Source organism: Heloderma suspectum, chromosome Z, assembly GCF_057233095.1.
Source record: "Heloderma suspectum isolate Gila_16-S chromosome Z, 16-S_ref, whole genome shotgun sequence".
Lineage (NCBI taxonomy): Eukaryota > Metazoa > Chordata > Lepidosauria > Squamata > Helodermatidae > Heloderma > Heloderma suspectum.
The window spans coordinates 15,742,751-15,764,016 of NC_139476.1; the positions used below are offsets into that span (position 1 = coordinate 15,742,751).

General features: G+C 47.8%; 1 protein-coding gene across 4 annotated transcripts in view; it reads right to left on the reverse strand.

Moving 5' to 3' along the window:
• EFNA2 (ephrin A2) overlaps window positions 1–21,266 on the reverse strand; it is a 277,009-nt gene that overhangs the window by 253,771 nt on the left and 1,972 nt on the right. For all 4 annotated transcript variants that reach the window (XM_084825789.1, XM_084825788.1, XM_084825787.1 and 1 more), the window contains exon 2: window positions 11,767–11,991. The gene's annotated coding sequence lies outside the window, so the exon portion shown is untranslated. The remainder of the gene's footprint in view (window positions 1–11,766; window positions 11,992–21,266) is intronic.

A 21,266-nucleotide genomic window follows, 5' to 3' on the forward strand; every position in this document is an offset into this window, starting at 1 on the left:
AATAAACCACCATCCCAGGTTCAGACCAGAAAGCGTGAGCCCAATTCAGTTCCAAAGCTGCGGACCCGTGAAAAGATGCTGACGGATCATTTTTGCTGGAGATGCTATAGGGATTGCTAAGGTGCTCTCCACTTGCAATCGGGCACCCTAAGGCCTGTCATCCCCAGCTAGCACGGGGATAGGCCATGCCGAGCTGCACATAGGAGAAGGCATTTTCGAACTCTCTGCCAGATCTTCATTTATTTGTTTTTCCCATTTCTACACCGCCCACGAACCGAAGCCCTCAGGGTGCTTTGCAAAAATTAAAAGCACCACGGACGTCACGAAATTCAACATCACGCATCAGCATTTAAAACTACAGGATAAAAGCACAAACCAAAATAAAAACCCGGCAGCGATGCAGAGGATTTCAAATATGAGGAGAGATTTGAAATGACAGAGCTCAGATTCAAAGGTGAGAGGGATGATTATGATAATCATGATGGCGAGGAAGATGATTCAAGAATGCTTGCACCGAGGTTTAAATTCCCCGAAGAGCATAATCGAAACGCCAGGCTCCCTGATTATCCCCAGCACTGGAGTTTTAAAATGCAGGATTTGCACCCATGCTGCAGGAAGACCCCAGAGATACCTGGATCCCTGTTAGGATCTAAAGGAGATGGCTGATCCTTCTTCTGGGGCTGGCCCTGCAGTCACTGGGGAGGGGAGAGGGGGTTCATTACATCTTCTGTGCCAGGAACGACGGAGATGCTTTCTGCCAGAAATGTTAGGGTCAGTGACCTACAGTCCCTCGGAGATGCTGGTCTTACATGGTTGGTTCTGCTCTTCTGACAGGAGCTCTGCGGACGGAAGGCAAAACAGAGGCGGGCAGGCACGAGTATTTTCTTCAGTTGCCTTTCAGCGCGGAGCACAGTTCTTTGATTTCAGAAGCTTCCCAGGTACACTGGAAGCTGCCTTCTCCTTGCCTCAAGAAGCTTGCCTCAAAATAAACTAAGACACTAGTCCTCATGGTTCTGAATCATGGGCCGATCTGAATAGGAATGCCAGAAGATGCCTTAACCTGAGTCAGAACCTTGGTCCATCTAGCCCAGTATTGTTCACGCTGACTGGCAGCAACGGCTCTCGGGAGTTTCAGGCAGGTGTTTTCCCAGCCCTTCCTGGAGATGCTGCCAGGGATCGAACCCAGGACTTTCTGCACGAAAAGCAGGGGCTCGACCACTGAGCTACGGCCCCTCCCACTTCCGTTGTCATTTTCTGCTGTCTGAATTTCGAGGAAAAAGCAACTAATCTCCTTAAAGATTGTTTGTTGAAACATGCCACCATCAAAACAGGATTTAGCAAAGCTGGTTTCTTTCCACCAACCAGAGTTCAGAGTAGCCACAGTTCAGGGTTTGGGTGTCATGCTCAACCGCGGCTAATCTGAAACAGGGCAGAAGCTTTCAGACTCCAGCAGCCAGGCCCAAGGAAGAGGCCATTCCAGGGGGGTGGACCTGGCTGGAGCCCAAAGTGGGCAGAATTATGGATGTGACTCTGCTCAGTATGCAATGAGCCAGGGGCAGTGGGGAGACATCTGCACTCAGGCCTTGCTTTGTAGTTGGGGAACAGAGCAGGAAGAAGCAGGAGAGAAAGGGGCGGGGGGGGGAGAAACAGGGAAAAGAGAGAAAGGAAAAGAGAGAAAAGGGAGGGGAGGGGAGAAAGGAAGAGGGAGAGAAGGGGGAGAGACAGAAGGAGACTAGAGAGAGAATGGGGGACAGAGAGAGAAGAGGGGAGAGAGAAAGGAGAGAGGGAGGGGAGGGAGAGGGAGACAGAAGGGGAGAGGAAGAAGGGGAGAGAGAGAAGAGATGGACAGAGAGAGAGAAGAAAGGGGGAGAAGGGAAAGGGAGAAACTGCAGAGAGAAAAGAGGGGGAGAGGAGAGAAAAGAGGGGGAGAGGAGAGAAAAGATGGGGAGAGAAGGGGGAGAGGGATAGAGAAGGGGGAGAGGAAAGGGGAGAGGGGGAGAAGAGAAAGAGAGCAAGAAGGGGGAGAGAGAAACGGGGAGAGAAACGGGGAGATGAACAGAGAGAGGAGACAGACACAGAAGGAGAAGGGAGAGAGAGAAGCTGGAGAGAGAGGGGGGGAGAAGGAAGAGAGAGACAGAAGAAGGGAGAGAGAGAAGCTGGAGACAGAAGTGGGGAGAGAGAGGGAGAAGGGAGACGGGGGGGAGAAACTGGAGAGAGAGGGAAGGGGGGAGAGAGAGAGAGAGAGAGAGAGCAAAGGGGAGAGAGAGAAGAGATGGAAAGAGAGAGAGAAGCTGAAGAGAGAGAGAGGGAGAGAGAATGGGGGAGAGAGAAAAGAGGGGAGAGAGAGAGAGAAGCTGGGAGTGGTGGTGAAAGGGCAGAAATGTACCACCAGATCCGAAGTCCCTCCAGCCCTTTCTACCACCACCACCCATAAGCATGGGGCTTTAATGTGGCAAAACACGACGTCTCCCACAGGACTTCATTACATCTTACCAGCCCGACATTAGACCCAATAATGGAATCATTAGACAGAAAATATTGTACTCTCAATGCGTCCACCGGGGACGTTCCCGTTTCCCTTGTCTAAATATAACAGCCTCGTTCTAAACCAGAGAGCAGCCTCCCTCTCCCTCGGGGCTTCATTATATTTCACAGGCCTGGAATATGGGATATCGTGTCTCCCGGCTCACATGCCTCGATGCCTTTCTGAGATCTCCCACCAAGGCAAGTAGGGCTGCTGGGTGCCCTCCCATTCCCCTCCGCTCGGAGGTGTTAGTCAGAGCTGTGCTGGAGGAAGCCGAGCTTGGCCCAAACCGGTGCTCGGAAGCTGTGGTCAAATGGCTGAGTATGAACAGACAGAGGTGGTGAATCCAGAAAAGATTCCTCTGTAGCCGCCGCTCACGCTAATAGCAAACCCTAGTGCTGCGTGCCAACAGCTATCTTGACAAATTGGGGCCACTGAGAAATAAGTTGAGAGCCAAGGTGGTCTCGTAGTTTGAGTGTTGGACTGGGACTCGGGAGAGCCAGGTTCGAGTCCCCACTCGGCCATGAAGCTCACTGGGTGACTTTGGGCCAATCACTGACTTTCACAGGATCGGGAGGATGAAATGGAGAGAAGGAAGAGGACACTCATATAAGCCATCTTAGGTTCCTTGCAAGAGGAAGAGGATGACCATGTAAGCCATCTTAGGTTCCTTGCAAGAGGATGAAATGTGGGGTATCAATAATAATAATAATAATAATAATAGAGATATCAGTACTCTGAAGCTGCAGCCAAACAGCTGAAAGTGAGGTGGTGAATCCAGACAAGATTCAGTGGTGTAACTGTCTCTGTAGCCACCACTCACGCTAATAGCGAACTCTGGTGTTGCATGCTGACAGCTATCTTGGCAAAATGGGGCCACTGAGAAATAAGAGGGAGACATCAGTGCTCCAATGCTGCAGCCACACAGTTGAGGGCTGTGTCAAAGTGATCTTGATAGACTGGAGCGCTGGGCAGAAAATAACAGAACGACATTGAATAGGGATAAATGCCAAGTTCTGCACCTAGGAAAAAGAAACCAAATGCACAGTTACAAGATGGGGGATATGTGGCTCAACCACACTACAAGCGAGAAGGATCTTGGAATTGTTGTCCATCACAAGCTGAATATGAGCCAACAATGTGATGTGGCTGCAAAAAGGGCAAAGGCTATTTTGGGCTGCATTAATAGAAGCATAGCTTCCAAATCCCGGGAAGTACTAGTTCCCCTCTACTCAGCACTGGTTAGGCCTCATCTGGAGTACTGTGTCCAGTTCTGGGAACCACACTTTAAGAAGGATGCAGACAAATTGGAGAGGGTTCAGAGGAGGGCAACAAAGATGATCAGGGGACTGGAAACAAAGCCCTATGAAGAGAGACTGAAAGCACTGGGCATGTTTAGCCGTGAGAAGAGAAGACTGAGGGGAGATAGGATAGTGCTCTTCAAGCACTTGAAAGGTTGTCACAGAGAGGAAGGCCAGGATCTCTTTTCGATCATCCCAGAGTGCAGGACACGGAATAGTGGGCTCAAGTTACAGGAAGCCAGATTCCAGCTGAAATCAGGAGAAACTTCCTGACTGTTAGAGCAATACGACAATGGAACCAATTACCTAGGGAGGTGGTGGGCTCTCCCACACTGGAGACATTCAAGACGAGGCTGGACAGCCACCTGTCAGGGATGCTCTGACTTGGATTCCTGCACTGAGCAGGGGGTTGGACTCAATGGCCTTGTAGGCCCCTTCCATCCCTACTATTCTATGATTCTATGAGGGTGAAAGGACCCAGGTGGTGAATCCAGACAGGATTCAATGATATAACTGCCTCAGTAGCCTCCACTCGCGCTAATAACAAACTCAGGCACTGCGTGCCAACAGCTATCTAGCCGAAATGGGGCCACTGAGAAATAAATGAGAGCTATCAGCTGCTTGGAGGAACCTCAAAACTTGCAGAAGTACAAATAAAATATTTAGGGGGGGGTAAATGAAAGGTCCCCTTCATGGATCACTGCCTTGTTGTGGCGAAGGGGCTTGCGTAACTCAGTGAAGCCATAAGCTATGCCGTGCAGGGCCACCCAAGACGGATAGGTCATGGCAGAGGGTTCTGACAAAATGTGGTCCACTGGAGAAGGAAATGGCAACCCACTCCAGTAGTCTTGCCAAGAAAACCCCATGGAACGTATCACAAGGCTAAAAGATATGACGCCGGAAGATGAGCCCCTCAGGTCGGAAGGTGTCCAATATGCTACTGGGGAAGAGCAGAGGGTATTTCCAAGTAGCGCCAGAAAGAGTGAAGCGGCTGGGCCAAACCCGAAAGGACACTCAGCTGTGGATGTGTCTGGCGGTGAAAAGAAAATCCGATGCTGTAAAGAACAATATTGTTTAGGAACCTGGAATGTCAGATCAATGAATCAAGGTAAGCTGGAGGTGGTCAAACATGAGATGGCAAGATTGAACATCGACATCTTGGGAATCAGTGAACTAAAATGGACAGGCATGGGCGAATTTAATTCAGGTGACCATCATATCTACTATTGTGGGCAAGAATCCCTTAGAAGAAATGGAGTAGCACTCATAGTCAACAAAAGGGTGGGAAAAGCAGTACTGGGGTACAATCTTAAAAATGATAGAATGATCTCAGTACGAATCCAAGGCAAACCATTCAACATCACAGTAATTCAAGTCTATGCCCCAACCACTGAGGCCGAAGAAGCTGAGGTTGATCGGTTCTATGAAGACCTACAACACCTTCTAGAACTAACACCAAAAAAAGATGTCCTCTTCATCATAGGGGATTGGAATGCTAAAGTAGGAAGTCAAGAAATCACCGGGATAACAGGCAGGCATGGCCTTGGTGTACAAAATGAAGCAGGACAAAAGCTAATAGAGTTTTGCCAAGAGAACATGCTGATCATAGCAAACACTCTTTTCCAACAGCACAAGAGGCGACTCTACACATGGACGTCACCAGATGGTCAATATCGAACTCAGATTGATTATGTCCTTTGCAGCCAAAGATGGAGAAGCTCCATACAGTCAGTAAAAACAAGACCTGGAGCTGACTGTGGCTCAGATCATGAGCTGCTTCTTGCAAAATTTCGGCTTAAATTGAAGAACGTCGGGAAAACCACTAAACCGTTCAGGTATGACCTCAGTCATATCCCTGATGAATATACAGTGGAGGTGAGGAATAGATTTCAGGGATTAGACCTGATAGACAGAGTGCCTGAGGAACTATGGACGGAGGTCCGTAACATTGTTCAGGAGGCAGCAACGAAATCCGTCCCAAAGAAAAAGAAATGCAAGAAAGCCAAGTGGCTGTCTGATGAGGCTTTACAAGTAGCTCACGAAAGAAGGGAAGCGAAAAGCAAGGGAGAAAGGGGAAGATATAGCCAACTGAATGCAGAGTTCCAGAGAATAGCAAGGAGAGACAAGAAGGCCTTCTTAAATGAACAATGCAAAGAAATCGAGGAAAACAACAGAATGGGGAAGACTAGAGATCTCTTCAAGAAAATTGGAGATCTCAAGGGAACGTTTTGTGCAAAGACGGGCATGATAAAGGACAAAGAAGGCAGGGACCTAACAGAAGCAGATGAGATTAAGAAGAGGTGGCAAGAATATACAGAAGAACTATACAGGAAAGATCTGAATGTCCCTGATAGCCATGATAGTGCGGTCACTGAACTTGAGCCGGACATCCTAGAGAGTGAAGTCAAGTGGGCCTTAGGAAGCATTAGTAACAACAAAGCTAGCGGAGATGACAGTATTCCAGCTGAGCTATTTAAAATCCTAAAAGATGATGCTGTTAAAGTGCTGCATTCAATATGCCAACAAATCTGGAACACTCAACAGTGGCCACAAGACTGGAAAAGGTCAGTTTACATTCCAATTCCAAAGAAGGGCAACGCCAAAGAGTGTTCAAACTACCGCACAATTGCGCTCATTTCACATGCCAGCAAGGTGATGCTCAAAATCCTACAAGCTAGGCTTCAGCAGTATGCGAACCGAGAACTACCGGAAGTACAAGCTGGGTTTAGAAGAGGCAGAGGAACTAGAGATCAAATCGCCAACATTCGCTGCATCATGGAGAAAGCAAGAGAATTCCAGAAAAACGTCTATTTCTGCTTCATTGACTACGCTAAAGCCTTTGATTGTGTGGATCACAACAAACTGTGGCAAATTCTGAAAGTGATGGGAATACCAGACCACCTTACCCGTCTCCTGAGAAACCTGTACGAGGGTCAAGAAGCAACAGTAAGAACCAGACATGGAACAACCGATTGGTTCAAAATTGGGAAAGGAGTACGACAAGGCTGCATATTGTCACCCTGCTTATTTAACTTATATGCAGAGTACATCATGAGAAATGCCGGGTTGGATGAATCACAGGTCGGAATTAAGATTGCCGGGAGAATTATCAACAACCTCCGATATGCAGATGATACCACCCTAATGGCAGAAAGTGAAGAGGATCTCAAGAGCCTCTTGTTGAGGGTGAAAGAGGAGAGTGCAAAAGCTGGTTTGAAACTCAACATTAAAAAAACTAAGATCATGTCATCTGGCCCTATCACTTCCTGGCATATAGAAGGGGAAGAAATGGAAGCAGTGACAGATTTTACTTTCTTGGGCTCCAAGATCACCGCAGACGGTGACTGTAGCCATGAAATTAAAAGACGCTTGCTCCTTGGGAGGAAAGCTATGGCAAACCTAGACAGCATAGTAAGAAGCAGAGACATCACCTTGCCGACAAAGGTCCGTCTAATCAAAGCTATGGTTTTCCCAGTAGTAATGTATGGCTGTGAGAGCTGGACTATAAGGAAGGCTGAGCGCCGAAGAATTGATGCTTTCGAACTGTGGTGCTGGAGAAGACTCTTACGAGTCCCCTGGACTGCAAGGAGGTCAAATCAGTCCATCCTGAAGGAAATCAACCCTGAGTGCTCATTGGAAGGACAGATAATGAAGCTGAAGCTCCAATATTTTGGCCACCTAATGCGAAGAGAAAACTCCCTGGAAAAGACCCTGATGCTGGGAAAGACTGAAGGCAAAAGGAGAAGGGGACGGCAGAGGATGAGATGGCTAGATAGCATCACGGATGCAATGAATATGAACTTGAGCACGCTCCGGGAGACAGCGCAGGACAGGAAGGCCTGGCGTGCTATGGTCCATGGGGTCACGAAGAGTCGGACACGACTGAACGACTGAACAACAACAACAAAATGAAAGGTGCAAAACCCCCAACAACACTGAAAAGCCCAATTAAAAGTATACCTGTCTGGTAACCATGGAACGTTGTTTGTTATGGGGTGGGGAATCAAAAAAGGAGGCAGAAATAGAATAAAATGGGATATACAGCCAGGCTTTGTAACTGACAGGTATCACCTGGCCTGACTGAAACACCAATAGCCTTAACCTCCATGAATTTCTCTGATCTTATGTGCTTTGGTCAAGCACCAAATATGAAATCGGATTGGCACCCCACTGTCAAATTCTACCTGCCATTGCATGTCGTCCTCCAAATGTGGTATAAATTGGAATACTACTGCATGCCCGCTGTCCAGTGCTGTTAGACATCAAAACTTTGAGATCACATAGCGTAAAGTGTCAAATACAAAAATCAAATTCCGCACCGCTTATTTCAGGAGTGTCGAACCTCTTTCAGCCTTAGGAGAGGGATATCTACCTTTTAAAAGGAGGTGAGGGAAAACCACATGCTCAGGGGGAAAGCAGAAACCATCTAGTCACAGGGGGAACCATCTAGGAAACCAGATTTGACCTCTGAAAGTGCTGGTAGCTTTGAAAGGTGTGTGATATGAATTCCAGAAAGGAAGGAAGGAAGGACGGAGAAAAAGAAAGAAGAGAAAGAAAAAAAGAAAAAAAGAAAGACCAAGCCTAGGAACATACCAGAAATGAACAGGATGCTTTTGAGAAGGATTGAACATGCAATCGCATCAGCAGCCGATGTCATTTACTAACCACGACTACATGTCACCTTCCAAATCCAAGGGAATGCATGCACTTCAGCTGTCTCCACGTGAAAGGCCCCACTCCGATCCTGTCTGCCCTTGTGCTTTTAAAAAGCCCTGAACAAAAAGACTACGGGGAGCTATTTATTTGACTGAATAAATCCGCTGCGGAGTGGGTGTGGGGAAGATGAGGACAAAAAACGAATGAAGGAGTTAAATAGGAGAAAATCGCCAAGAAAGCTCACTTCGTTTTAATTGCTTGTAAGTCACCACTAAGCTACACTGGGCATCGCCAAGCGCATTTAATGTGCCAGCATCCAGCGGGAACGAGTGCAGTGCTAAGCCGCAAAATCAAGTTTACACCCACCTGTCAATAAACAGTTATCCGCGACAAGCCTGCAGACAGGCCGCCTTCAGTCGTTTCCACCTGACCCACATGGGCTTCTTGTTACTACAAGCAACGCATGCGCACCAGAACCATTCAGCTGACAGAACGCCACCCTGACAGTCAGCCAAGGAGAGTGCATCAACATTAGCCCGTTCATTGTTTCTTTGGGGAGAGGTCTGAGTGCGGAACGCAGAACTCCCGCTTGCTGTGCGCAAGGTCCCACCTTCATTCTTTAAGGGGAAAGGCATTCCAGACATGCTCAGAGGCACTGTGTGTTTATAAGTCCCTTCGGTGGGTGGAGACTTAATTCCATTTCGTGGAAAGGCACCGTGCACATGCTCAGAGGCACTGTGTGCTTAAGAGTCCTTTTAACAGCTGGAGACTCAGCTCCATTGGGGACAGAGGCACTCCGGACAGGCTCAGAGTCACTGTGTGTTTATCGGTCCTTTGGGAGGGTGGAGATTTAATTCCATTTATGGAAACATGTCCTGCACATGCTCAGACGTACTGTGTGCTTAGGAGCCCTTTTAATGGCTGGGGACTCAGTTCCATTAGGGGCAGAGGCACTCTGGACATGCTCAGAGGCACTGTGTGCTTCTAGACTCCTTTCCCCCGTGTCAACTTGTCTGCCGAGGAACCTGTACACGTTTCCTAAGGAAAGTTAACCCACTGCATTGAAGATGATTCTGGGAGAATTTTCTGCGGTAGCCACAACTCAGTGCTGCTCTTGGGGGAAGGAGCAGAACTTCCCAGGTCCAATTCCCAGCATCTCCAGGTAGGGCTGGAAATATTCCTGCCTGAAACCCTGGAGAGCCGCTGCTGCCAGTCAGTGCAGACAGGACTGAACTAGATGGACTGCGTATGAGGCACCTCCCGCTGTTCCTCTTTACATCAGCCTTTTCTTCATAACCTTGAGGGCCAGAAGCTTGTTTTCTTTTTAAGGAAAGGACCACAGTTCGGTGGCAGCGTACATGCGTCACATGCAGAAGACCCAAGTTCATCTGTAACACATGGATGGGGAGGGGAACCTCTGCAGGCCAGATCTGGCATGCAGGCGGTTCCAATCCAACCTGCCGGCTTTTCTCCCAGGATATGAAGCCAGCGGCGGCTGGTGGCTCCAATGTCGACGGGCAGCTTAGAGAGCTCCTCTGGAGTTCTGACTGAGTCTGACTGAAACCCGGTGCGCATTCTGTGCCCCACTGACATTGGAGTCACCAGCTCCCACTGTATGAAATATGACAAGGATAAAGAAGATTTGTGTTCAGCCCTGCTCCCTCGTCCAATACTCTGATCCTCACACCACACGAGGTCCCTCACCCGCTTTCCCCCACCCTACTCCTTTCTTTTTCAGCATCATCCGTTCCCTCAGCCTCTCTCCTCCCTCCCTCTTGAAATCTGCATCGCAACCTCCTTGAGGTACGGAAACTTGCCTTTTAAAAGAATTCTTTTTAAGAATGGCAACTTGTATAAGCACACAGGGCTGGGGGCAGGGATGCAATTCAAAATTAAAACCCATACAACCATCAACACAAATGACTTAAAATCTTGAGGCTGCTTCTCTGAGTGTCCTGTAGACAGACACATTGCGCAGCCTGCCTCACAGGGGCGCTGCAACGTCCACCGTCAGAGAAGATTGGCTCACCCAGATGTGAAAGGAGCGTAAGGTTTTTTCTGCCTCGGCACAACCGTCTCCCAGTTTTTAGGGGAGACAGTACCACAGGAGTAAGCAAGAAATGTTTGGACTACAACTCCCATCGTCCCTTACTTCTGGCCATGCTGGGTGGGAATGATGAAAGTTGCAGTCTGACACATCTGGAAGTCTCCAGGTTAGAGGAAGCTCATATAACGTAATGCCTTTATTAGGCCAAGCCTAAAAATCATTTTTAAAACTGTGCAAGCTTTCGAGATCGCCAGATCTCTTCATCAGGCAAGATGTTACAAAAAATGGGAGGGGGGAATAGGAGGAGGAAAAAAGTCTGAGTTTTAAAAACCATTTCTCCACTTCTTTTCTGCTCTCCCCCCACCCCACTCATTGCTGCTGCCATCTTGTTTTTCGTAACATCTTGCCCAATGAAGAGATCTGCAGATCTCGAAAGCTTACACGTTTTTGGTCATCTTTCAGTTGGCCTAATAAGGGCATTGCACTCTACGGATTTGGGAAATTTGCTTGCGTTTTGTGTTTTGGTTTGGTTTTAAAAAGTCGAGATGCACCGCCTAACACAGGGGTGCAGAAGAGCCCCAAGGGTGATTCCATTTCCGAGAAGTTCTTGGGGGCCGTGTTCCAGCGGTGGGCAAAGAGCCTAAGGCCAAAGGCGGTGGAGCCAAAAGTGCCAGCCTATTTCAGCTTAAAGCTCTTATGGCCAGTACCTAAGCCTTAGGGGAGGCATTTCAACCTCTTAGAACAGGGCGGCGGGACTGCAAAAAAGCAGGAAAGACGGCAAAGAATCAACAGTCAGGTGAGCCCAGGGGAAAGAGGCATGGCGATCTGGTGCTTTTGATTTCAGGCAGGCCGGATTTGGCCCGCAGTCCTGAGGTTTGGCAACCAAACCTAGAAGAGGCTGGGCTACAGGATGGCACGCAGTTGCCTGGCCACCTTGGTGGTGCATAGTTGCCTGGCCACCTTGGTGGCACTATAAGCTTCCTTTCCCCCAACCACCTTCTGGAGCAAACTTTGCCTCCCCCCCAAAAAAGGGTCTGGGGTGTGTGTGTGGGGGGTGCTGTTGTCAAAGCGTTTGTGCCATTTTGTGCCCCAACCCAGAAATGGAGGGGAGGGAAAGCATTAAGCACTACGTAATAGCAGTTTAGCCTCTCCGCTTCCACATTCTTTGACTCTAATAACCTTTACCTTTGAGTTTTCCTGCTCAGGGGAAAGATAAAAAGGAAGAGGGAAACATCTACCTTTTAGGTCAGCAGCAGCCGGGAGACGGGGGTTGTTGCCAGGCCTTTCCACGCTCTGACTTCATAGGCTTATTACGGTACAGCCGGAGGATCCAGGCCCTCTGAGACCCGGGCGCACGGGAGCACGGGGTTCTGGTTCCTATGGTGACCAGGAGGCTGTGGATGTCGCTGCCCGCGGCGGTACGTTTGGTAGTTACAGATCAAATGGAGAAAGACCAGGATGCGCTGGGGGAAAAACACACAGAGCTCACTGGAGATGTAATGACTTGAATTAACAACACACAACCCTGCGGTGTTGGCGCGCGTCTCCCCTACCGTCACCAAGCCACATCCAAAAACTTCACATCGAGTACGGGACAGGTGAGAATTTTGTCCGAGGGTGGGGGTTGGTTAATAAATATTTCTTTCTTCTTTATATTTCTAATCCGCCCAAATGACGAATGTTCTCCAGGCAAATTGAAAACCATTGAAAAACTAAAGTCCCACAGAACATGTAAAAAATATAGAATACAGATATTTAAAAGAACAAAAGACAATATAATGCAAACTAATATAATGCAAAACACAGGAATCAAGAAAACAGCCATAATAACCTTGAACGAGATCTCGAAGATGCGCTTCCCCCAAGGTGCACATTTCATAGAATCATAGAATAGTAGGGTTGGAAGGTCCCTGTAAGACCATCTAGTCCACCCCCTTGCTCAATGCAGGAGTCCAAGGCAAAGCATCCCTATAGAATCATAGAACAGTAGGGTTGGAAGGGGCCTATGAGACCATCTAGTCCAACCCCCTGCTCAATTTCTTCATCAAGAGGACCAAAAGAAGCCAAAAAACAGATGTCCAAAAAAGCAGAGCTGCCATAATTCATCTGTCCAGGCCCAGCACTTTGAGCACTCCGTCTGGGTTCGATTCCTTGCATATTCAGCCATGTTTGTGGTGCTGAATTCGGGTTCTGCCCTCGCTTTTTTTCTGACAGACTCCTCATTTTTAACAGCTACTTGGCAGGCAGACACAACATGATTCTCTCCATGCTGGGATAAGTTTCGTCTCAGGTATTTAGCCGGTGCACATGGATGGGAATTTTGTTCAACTAATGTTTAGGGGGGATGGGGGGTAAATAAGAGCTTACCGAAATGTGCACGTTTCTTAATGGATGGGATGGGGGGAAACTTGAAAAATCGGAATGTGGGAGAAAGCAAAACCAACACATTTGCCCCTCTCTGCATCAAGTCTGTTGCCCCATGAATCACTGATGCCTTTGAGCAGCCTGTCTGGAAGAGGCTGAGACCGGCCTCTAAATGGAACCCATTTGCTGGTCAGCCAACCACAAGCCAATGTGGTGTACTGGTTAGGGTGCTGGACTATGAACTGGGGAGAGGTGAGTTCAAATCCACACTCTTACAGCCGGTAACTCCATTTTAGGAGAGGGATTTCAACATTTTAGAATGGGGTGGGGTGGAGAGAGCACAAAAGCTGGAAAAACCACCAAACAATTGGTGGCTAGGGGAAGGGGCGTGGTGTTTGGAGGAACCCCAATTTAGCCTACATTGCATAAAAAAGCCTTTATTTTGCACCCTTCCACAGCAGAGAGACAACGTTGGGTGGACTTTTCTATCAAGGCACGGTTCCTGAGGCTTTGGAATTACTTATGAATGGACATTACCAAGCAAATGAAGGTGGTGGAAGATCGTGCAGAACCTGAAACTAGAGCTGTGCACAAATGGCCTCTTGAAATTCTCCCCCTTACTCCTGGGCAGAGATATCTGGGAGCCAATTTCACCAAGTTTCTCCCAGGGGAGGAGAAACTCCACAGTTTCTCCCAGGGGAGGAGAAACTCCACAGTTTCTCCCAGCTAGGGCTCCCCATTGGCAGGGCACAGCTTCTTTCAAGAGCATCTGGATCAAAATAAATGGAGCAAAGAATAAAAGGAACCTGGTGGTCGAAGTCTACTACCAGCCACCCAACCAAGGAGAAGACAAGGAAGAAACTTTTGAAAAGCAAGTAGCCAATGTTTCAAGGAACCATGATGTAATAGTAATGGGGGACTTACTACTCAGAACAATGATCAGTAAGGTCCCATGGCAAGCGACGCTAATGAGAAAAGGAGTCCAAGATGGGTGGGAGCTTTTAAAAAAGGAAATTCTCAAGGCACAATCACAAACATTTCCAACAAGAAGAAAAGGTGGAAGACAACAGAAGAAGCCAATGTGACTTCACAAAAAGCTTAGGGATGTCCTGAAAACAAAAAAGGACACATACAGGAAGTGGAAAGAAGGCCAAGTAACAAAGGAAGAGTACAGGCAGGTAGCACAGAATTGCAGGGATGGCGTCAGGAAGGCTAAAGCTGAGAACAAGCTGAGGTTAGCGAGGGATGCTAAAAGCAACAAAAAGGCTTTCTTCAGCTACGTGCATAGTAAAAGGCAGAGGAAAGAAATGGTTCAGCTATTCCACCAGAGGTGGTTCAGCTATTAAATAAGGATGGCAAAACGATAACAGATGACAAAGAAAAGGCAGAGGTGCTCAATTCCTACTTTGGCTCAGTCTTCTCCCAAAAGAGGGTCTATGACCCCCCTGGCAAAGGCGAAGTACAGGCTGAAGGGGCAGGATTGCAGCTTGAGATCGACAGGCATATGGTCAAGGAACACCAAATTACTTTGAATGAGTTCAAATCTCCAGGGCCAGAAGAACTGCATCTTAGAGTAATAAAGGAACTGGCAGAAGAACTCTCAGAACCGCTGTCTCTTCTCTTTGAGAAATCATGGAGGACGGGGGAAGTGCCAGATGACTGGAGGAGGGCTAACGTTGTCCCTATCTTCAAAAAGGGTAAAAAGGAGGAACCTGGGAACTACAGACCAGTCAGTCTGACATCAATCCCTGGGAAAATTCTGGAGCAGATTATCAAGTAATCCATCTGGAAGCACCTTGACAACAATGCCGTGATTACTCAAAGCCAACATGGATTTGTCAAAAACAAGTCCTGCCAGACAAATCTGATCTCATTTTTTGATCAAGTAACCTCCCTTGTAGACAGTGGGAATGCTGCAGACATCATATACCTCAACTTCAGCAAAGCTTTCGACAAAGTGCCCCATGATATCCTGATGAGCAAAATAGCTCAAAGTGGGCTAGATGAAACAACGATCCGGTGGATCCACAGTTGGCTACAGAATCGGACTCAAAAAGTGCATATCAATGGGGACCTTCTCAAACTGGGGAGAGGGAACGAGTGGGGTACCGCAGGACTGGGCTCAGTCCTAGGCCCAGTGCTCTTCAACATTTGTATGAATGACTTGGAAGGTGCAGGAAATGCTGATCAAATTTGCAGATGACACAAAATTGGGCGGGATAGCTAATACTTTGGAAGACAGAAACACAATTCAAAGTGATCTGGATAGACTGGAGCGCTGGGCAGAAAACAACAGAATGACATTGAATAGGGAGAAATGCCAAGTTCTCCACCTAGGAAAAAGAAACCAAATGCACAGTTACAAGATGGGGGATACGTGGCTCAACCACACTACAAGCGAGAAGGATCTTGGAATTGTTGTCCATCACAAGCTGAATATGAGCCAACAATGTGATGTGGCTGCAAAAAAGGCAAAGGCTATTTTGGGCTGCATTAATAGAAGCATCGCTTCCAAATCCCGGGAAGTCCTAGTTCCCCTCTACTCCGCACTGGTTAGGCCTCATCTGGAGTTCTGTGTCCAGTTCTGGGCACCTCACTTTAAGAAGGATGCAGACAAATTGGAGAGGGTTCAGAGGAGGGCAACAAAGATGATCGGTGGACTGGAAACAAAGCCCTATGAAGAGAGACTGAAAGAACTGGGCCTGTTTAGCCTTGAGAAGAGAAGACTGAGGGGAGATATGATAGCGCTCTTCAAGTCCTTGAAAGGTTGTCACAGAGAGGAAGGCTGGGATCTCTTCTTGATCATCCCAGAGTGCAGGACATGGAATAATGGGCTCAAGTTCCAGGAAGCCAGATTCCGGCTGAACATCAGGAAAAACTTCCTGACTGTTAGAGCAATACGACAATGGAACCAATGACCTAGGGAGGCGGTGGGCTCTCCCACACTGGAGGCATTCAAGACGAGGCTGGACAGCCATCTGTCAGGGATGCGCTGACTTGGATTCCTGCACTGAGCAGGGGGTTGGACTCGATGGCCTTGTAGGCCCCTTCCAACCCTACTATTCTATGATTCTATGATTCTTTTTTGCTAAGGGTTTTGAGGGTTTTCATGCTGCACCAGCATCAACTGTCTTGGCAGGCCGTCCCCAGTTTGCATCCACCACAATGCAGGTGGGGACAGTATGGTGTCCAGCTCCAGGGATGAGGTGGAGTTAGTGCTCTGCCAGAATCTGTCCTCCAATTTCCTGAAAGTTTTCACCCCGCCCCATGAAAGGGGCTTCTGTTGTTCTGCCTCATTCAGGATGTTTTATAATTTATTTTTGTGGTGTTTTTGAGCGTACCTAATCACAACTAGCCTCCCAGGCTGCCTGTACATCCTGATCCGAAAAAAGCCCTTTGGGAGGAATTACCTCATGCTGCCTTAAACTGGGCTTTCATTGAAGTGTGGGAAGCTGAGGAGGCTGGAGGCAGCCAGAGAGATGATTGTATAATGAAAAGCAGGACACTCCCCAGTCACCCCCTCAGTAAGGCAAGCCCAAAAAACCCAAACCCAACCCATCAGAATTTCTCCGAAGTTTCTTCACCACTGAATTTCTTTTTGGAAGCAATTTCTCTTCTATCAAATTGAATGAGAATGGCTGGGGGAAAATGTGGGAGAAATTTTTAGCACAGCTCTACCCAAAACATTTTATGCGACAGTATACCCATTTTTTCAGTACATAGGGCATACATCTGAGATCTAGCTTCTTTTGGATTGGTCTAGGATTTTGCTGACCTCTTAAGAGAAAATCATTTCAGAGTGAAAGTTTTGCCATTTTCTACTCTGTGCATCCTAAGTTGGTTGTATTCAATTGTTTTCTTTAATTTTTTCAGATTATGTTTAGCCCATGTTCATTATGCTTGGGAAAATTGATATTAAAATAAAGTTGTAATTTTTTTAAAGCCTTCTGTCATTTTAATTATGGTTCTAAACCCCTTTTGGACAGCCCTAAAATGCAGCATATACATTTCTGAAATAAATAAAATTGTAGAATAGATTTGCCTCCTTGGGGGGGCAGGGGAGAATAGGATAGATTTATACCTACCACCGCAAATAATCACCATGAAGAAACTAGCCCACCCTAAATTCTCAGCTTATCCATTTAAAATGTTGCCCTCGCCAATTAAATGTATTTGTTGGGGGGAGCATTATTTTGTTTAGAAGATTTCTATGGTTGAAGCTTCCAATTTAAAAGACTAATTATGGCATATGATTTTATGTTTGCTACATGAGAGGCATGAAATGTTAGCAGGGAGATATAGATTAGACACACACACACACACACACACACACAATTGTAAAAGAAAGAATACATAGTGAAATCAGAGGGAATTGCAAAACGTACAGACTGAGACAATTACATGAAAGCTTAAATGTATGTTAAAGTACCACAGCCATTCAAAAAGCTGCATTTACGATCACCCAAACATTAATCAACGGTGATTGACCCACTAAGAGATGATTAATCTATCAGTTTGAACACTCAACGATTCGGAGTCGGGACCTGTTTCTTTTCCCAGCAAATTTGGGGATCCTTTGTGCCAAATTTGGGCAGCTTCTTTTCTCATATAATGCTGACTCTTTTCCCTCTTTCCCCCTGCCTATCCTCCCCCCACCCCCGGCACTTAAAGAACATCCACCAGGGAATGCAGACATTACAGATCAACTCCTTAATCTCCTGCAAGCTTTTGACAACCTGTCTGTTCCTGGCTTTTAGCTCCACAAGACCTGATCACTAATGGCGCATTAACCCCAGCAAACCCCCACAATTACACCGACACTAATTCTGACAGTTTTCACCAGTTTCTGTTCTTCTGACAAGCAGAAAGAAATTCTGCGGTGGGGTGGGGAGGAAATATATATGACTTTTTGTCCATGGTTTGTTTCTTTTAAGAAGAGAAAGGAAAAAGATTTGGTTTACAGGGAGAAGAGTGAGTTAAGAAATCTAGACACGCTCCATCTTTCTACAGATGGATATTGGCAGGGAGAGAGAGACAGAGACACAGAGAAATAACTAGAGAGCTCTCTCTCCAGCTTTCTCTCCCCTCCTCACCTCTCATTTTTTAAGTGAGAGGAACACAAGGTCTCCCCTGACCTCATTAGAGTAATTAGTAAACTGCCTTTTTGAAGCCCAGAGAATAGCTCTGAGCTGCGAGAAGAGTGCTTTTAAAAAAATATTATTTTCAAAAGCACGTCCATGTGAGGGGGAAACATGCGTGCGCATGTGTGTGAGCGATGTGTGAAAAAGAAAGTCAGCAGAAAGAACCCAAAATGTATTCAAAGTGACCAGCGGACCACGGAACCGTTTTAACCCCCTGGTCTTTCCTGCGGAACAAGACGAAAGCAGACAATTTCCCCACCACCACAAACTTTTATTTACCTAGCTCCTCCTGGCTCAACCTGGCACACTCCAGATGTGTTGGACTACACATCCCAGCATCCCCAGCCACTGTAGTCCAACTCATCTGGAGGGTACCAGATCTTCTCCTCTCCCCCCTCCCACTATAAAAATGAGCATGACCCTTGGTGATGCACCTCACCTAAGGAACGTCGGAGGCAGCCTTCTACAGAGTCAGATCATAGGCCCATCTAGCCCGGTACTGTCGACACTGACTGGCAGCAGCAGCCCTCCAGGGTTTCAGGCAGGGGTTTTTCCAGCCCTACCTGGAGATGTCGAGGATTGAACCTGGGAACTTCTGCCTGCAAAGCAAGGGCTCTGCCCACTGAGCTATGATCATTCTGCTAAGGTAGCCCAAACAGTCCCACCCATAAGAGGGTCAAAGTAGCAGCATATCAGAGACTCTGATATTTGCGAATGTACCAAAATATTTTAGGGACGGACCCATAAACAGGGTGGCACCAAAAAGGACTGAATCAGCAGTGAGCATGCTCAGAGCACATGGAATGCCAATCGATTGGGCCAGGGGGTGGGCAGAAATGGAAAACAGGGAAGGGAAAGGGAGCATCTGGAATCCGGAACAGGAGCATTTCACACTGCAACATTTTGTTGCAGAGGCAGTGGTGTAGCAGTAAATAATGACATGCAGGTGCTCGCCATGAAAGTCCCAATAAACACACACACCCCCCCCAGGAGAGTCCAAACGTTCAGTCCGTAGGGTTGATCCACATCAAAAACCCAGTTGTCGCTGTTTGCATCTCCACCAGGAGCAACATAAAGCCAACGGGTCTGAATTGCCCATTCAAACCATGCAAAAATGCTTCACGTTACAGCCGGGAAGAATATATTGTTGCCGGAAGAATTCATTTCCCCCCAGCCACTATGAGAGTTGCATCTAAGCTCAGAGAGAACAGGAAAGTCTGAGCAGGGTGGCAGAGGACAGAATGTCCCTGCTAATAAATAAGTCCTGAAGCGTCGGCCCTCAGCCTGGATTCCGCTACACCGCTATGCAGGGGGTCCCACTTATATCTAGCTAATTCAAAGTGAGGTCCTCCTATTGAGTTATATTCATATGTCAAACAGAAGAGTGGCAGATCTAAATCCAATAGAATAGTCAAGAATGGTTGTTTGATTTTTTAAAGACTTCCTTGTAGTAAACTACCAATTCAGGTTTTATCCAAGCAGTGTCCTTGACATACTACATTTCTACAGGCAGGGCAGGGCAGGGCAGGGCAGGGCAGGGCAGGGCAGGGCAGGGGGATGAATACTTCTCCCTCCCCTCTGCTTATCTCCCTCCCCCTTCCTCCCTCCCCCTCCTCTTCTAAATACAGAGGACCATTCTGCCTAAAGCAGGGCAGCCCTGACAAAAGTTGAACACCTCCATGAGATCAAGGCCTAAATCTCAACCAGTGGATGCTGGTGGCTCCAATGTCAGTGGGGTGATGAATCTACTCCGGCTTCGGTCAGAGCCAGTCCAAACTCTAAAGGAGCTATCCAATGTGTGAAGTTCCTTGGATAGCTCTTTTAGAGTTCAGACTGGCTCTAACCAAAACCCAGAGCAGATTCACTGCCCCACTGACATCATCTTAACGTACCTCCAATGAAGTCCTGGTGAGTCAACAATAGGGATGGCGGAGAATTCCGCCACGGACTCCAATGAGACCGGAAGAATCTGGCCCCCCAGAGTCCGTGGCAGAACGGACCAACCCCCATCCGCCACCCCACGAAGTTCGCCTGGAGGGACCCTACCTGCCACCGGCCGGGTCCATCCGCTGAGTCTGCAGCCGTCTGCTGCCGGTCTGCGGACACCATTTGCGTCCCTGCTCTTTCGTGATAGGCTACGTAAATCTTTACGTAGCCTATCACGAAAACAGCAGGGATACAAATGGCGTCAGCTACGCCAGACGCCATTTGCGTCTGCAGACCAGCAGTGGGTAGACGTCCGGCTGCGGAAAGAGCCGGCTGGCAGCTCTGCACACTTGCTGTAAAGCGCAGCTGGCCAGGGAGGATTCCGGGGGGAGGAATGGATCACCTCCCCGCCCCCCGCGGACCCCCAGGCAGACTGGTGAGTGGGGTTCATACACCCCTAGTCAACAGTACTTCATATCCCATTGCCCAGCAACTTCCATTTTAGGTAGGGATGGGAGAATAAGAGACGTTCAATCTTGTCGAGATCCTAGTTTCCATCACAATGCTTGTCTTGCCCCATTCTCACTCCCAAACGTAAGCATCCTTTTTTTTGCCAAACAGGAAAAGTGCGCTTATGCTCGCATGGTTTGCGAACAGGAATGAAATGCACATAGACCCCTTATTTTAGGTCTATGGTGTCAGTGTTTTGGTTGACGTCACCATCTAGTGGTGTTCCTGAAAAGTCTGTGCCAGTCCTATTTGGAAGGGGACCACTTTTGGGATTCGAAATCAGCCTTTCATAGACTCATAGAATAGTAGGGCTGGAAGGGGCCTGTGAGACCATCGAGTCCAACCCCCCGCTCAATGCAGGAATCCAAGTCAGAGCATCCCTGACAGGTGGCTGTCCAGCCTCGTCTTGAACGCCTCCAGTGTGGGAGAGCCCACCACCTCCCTAGGGAATCGGTTCCACTGTCATATTGCTCTAAGGGTCAGGAAGTTTTTCCTGATGTTCAGCTGGAATCTGGCTTCCTGAAACTTGAGCCCATTATTCCATGTCCTGCACTCTAGGATGATCGAGATCCTGGCCTTCCTCTTTGTGACAGCCTTTCCAGTACTTGAAGAGCGCTCTATCTCCCCTCAGTCTTCTCTTCTCAAGGCTAAACATGCCCAGTTCTTTCAGTCTCTCTTCACAGGGTTTTGTTTCCAGTCCCCTGATCATCTTCGTTGCCCTCCTCTGAACCTTTGCTGGACTACCATACAGGCCATCTGCAGAGAGGTTGCATGACTGTCACCCACCACCAACTCTT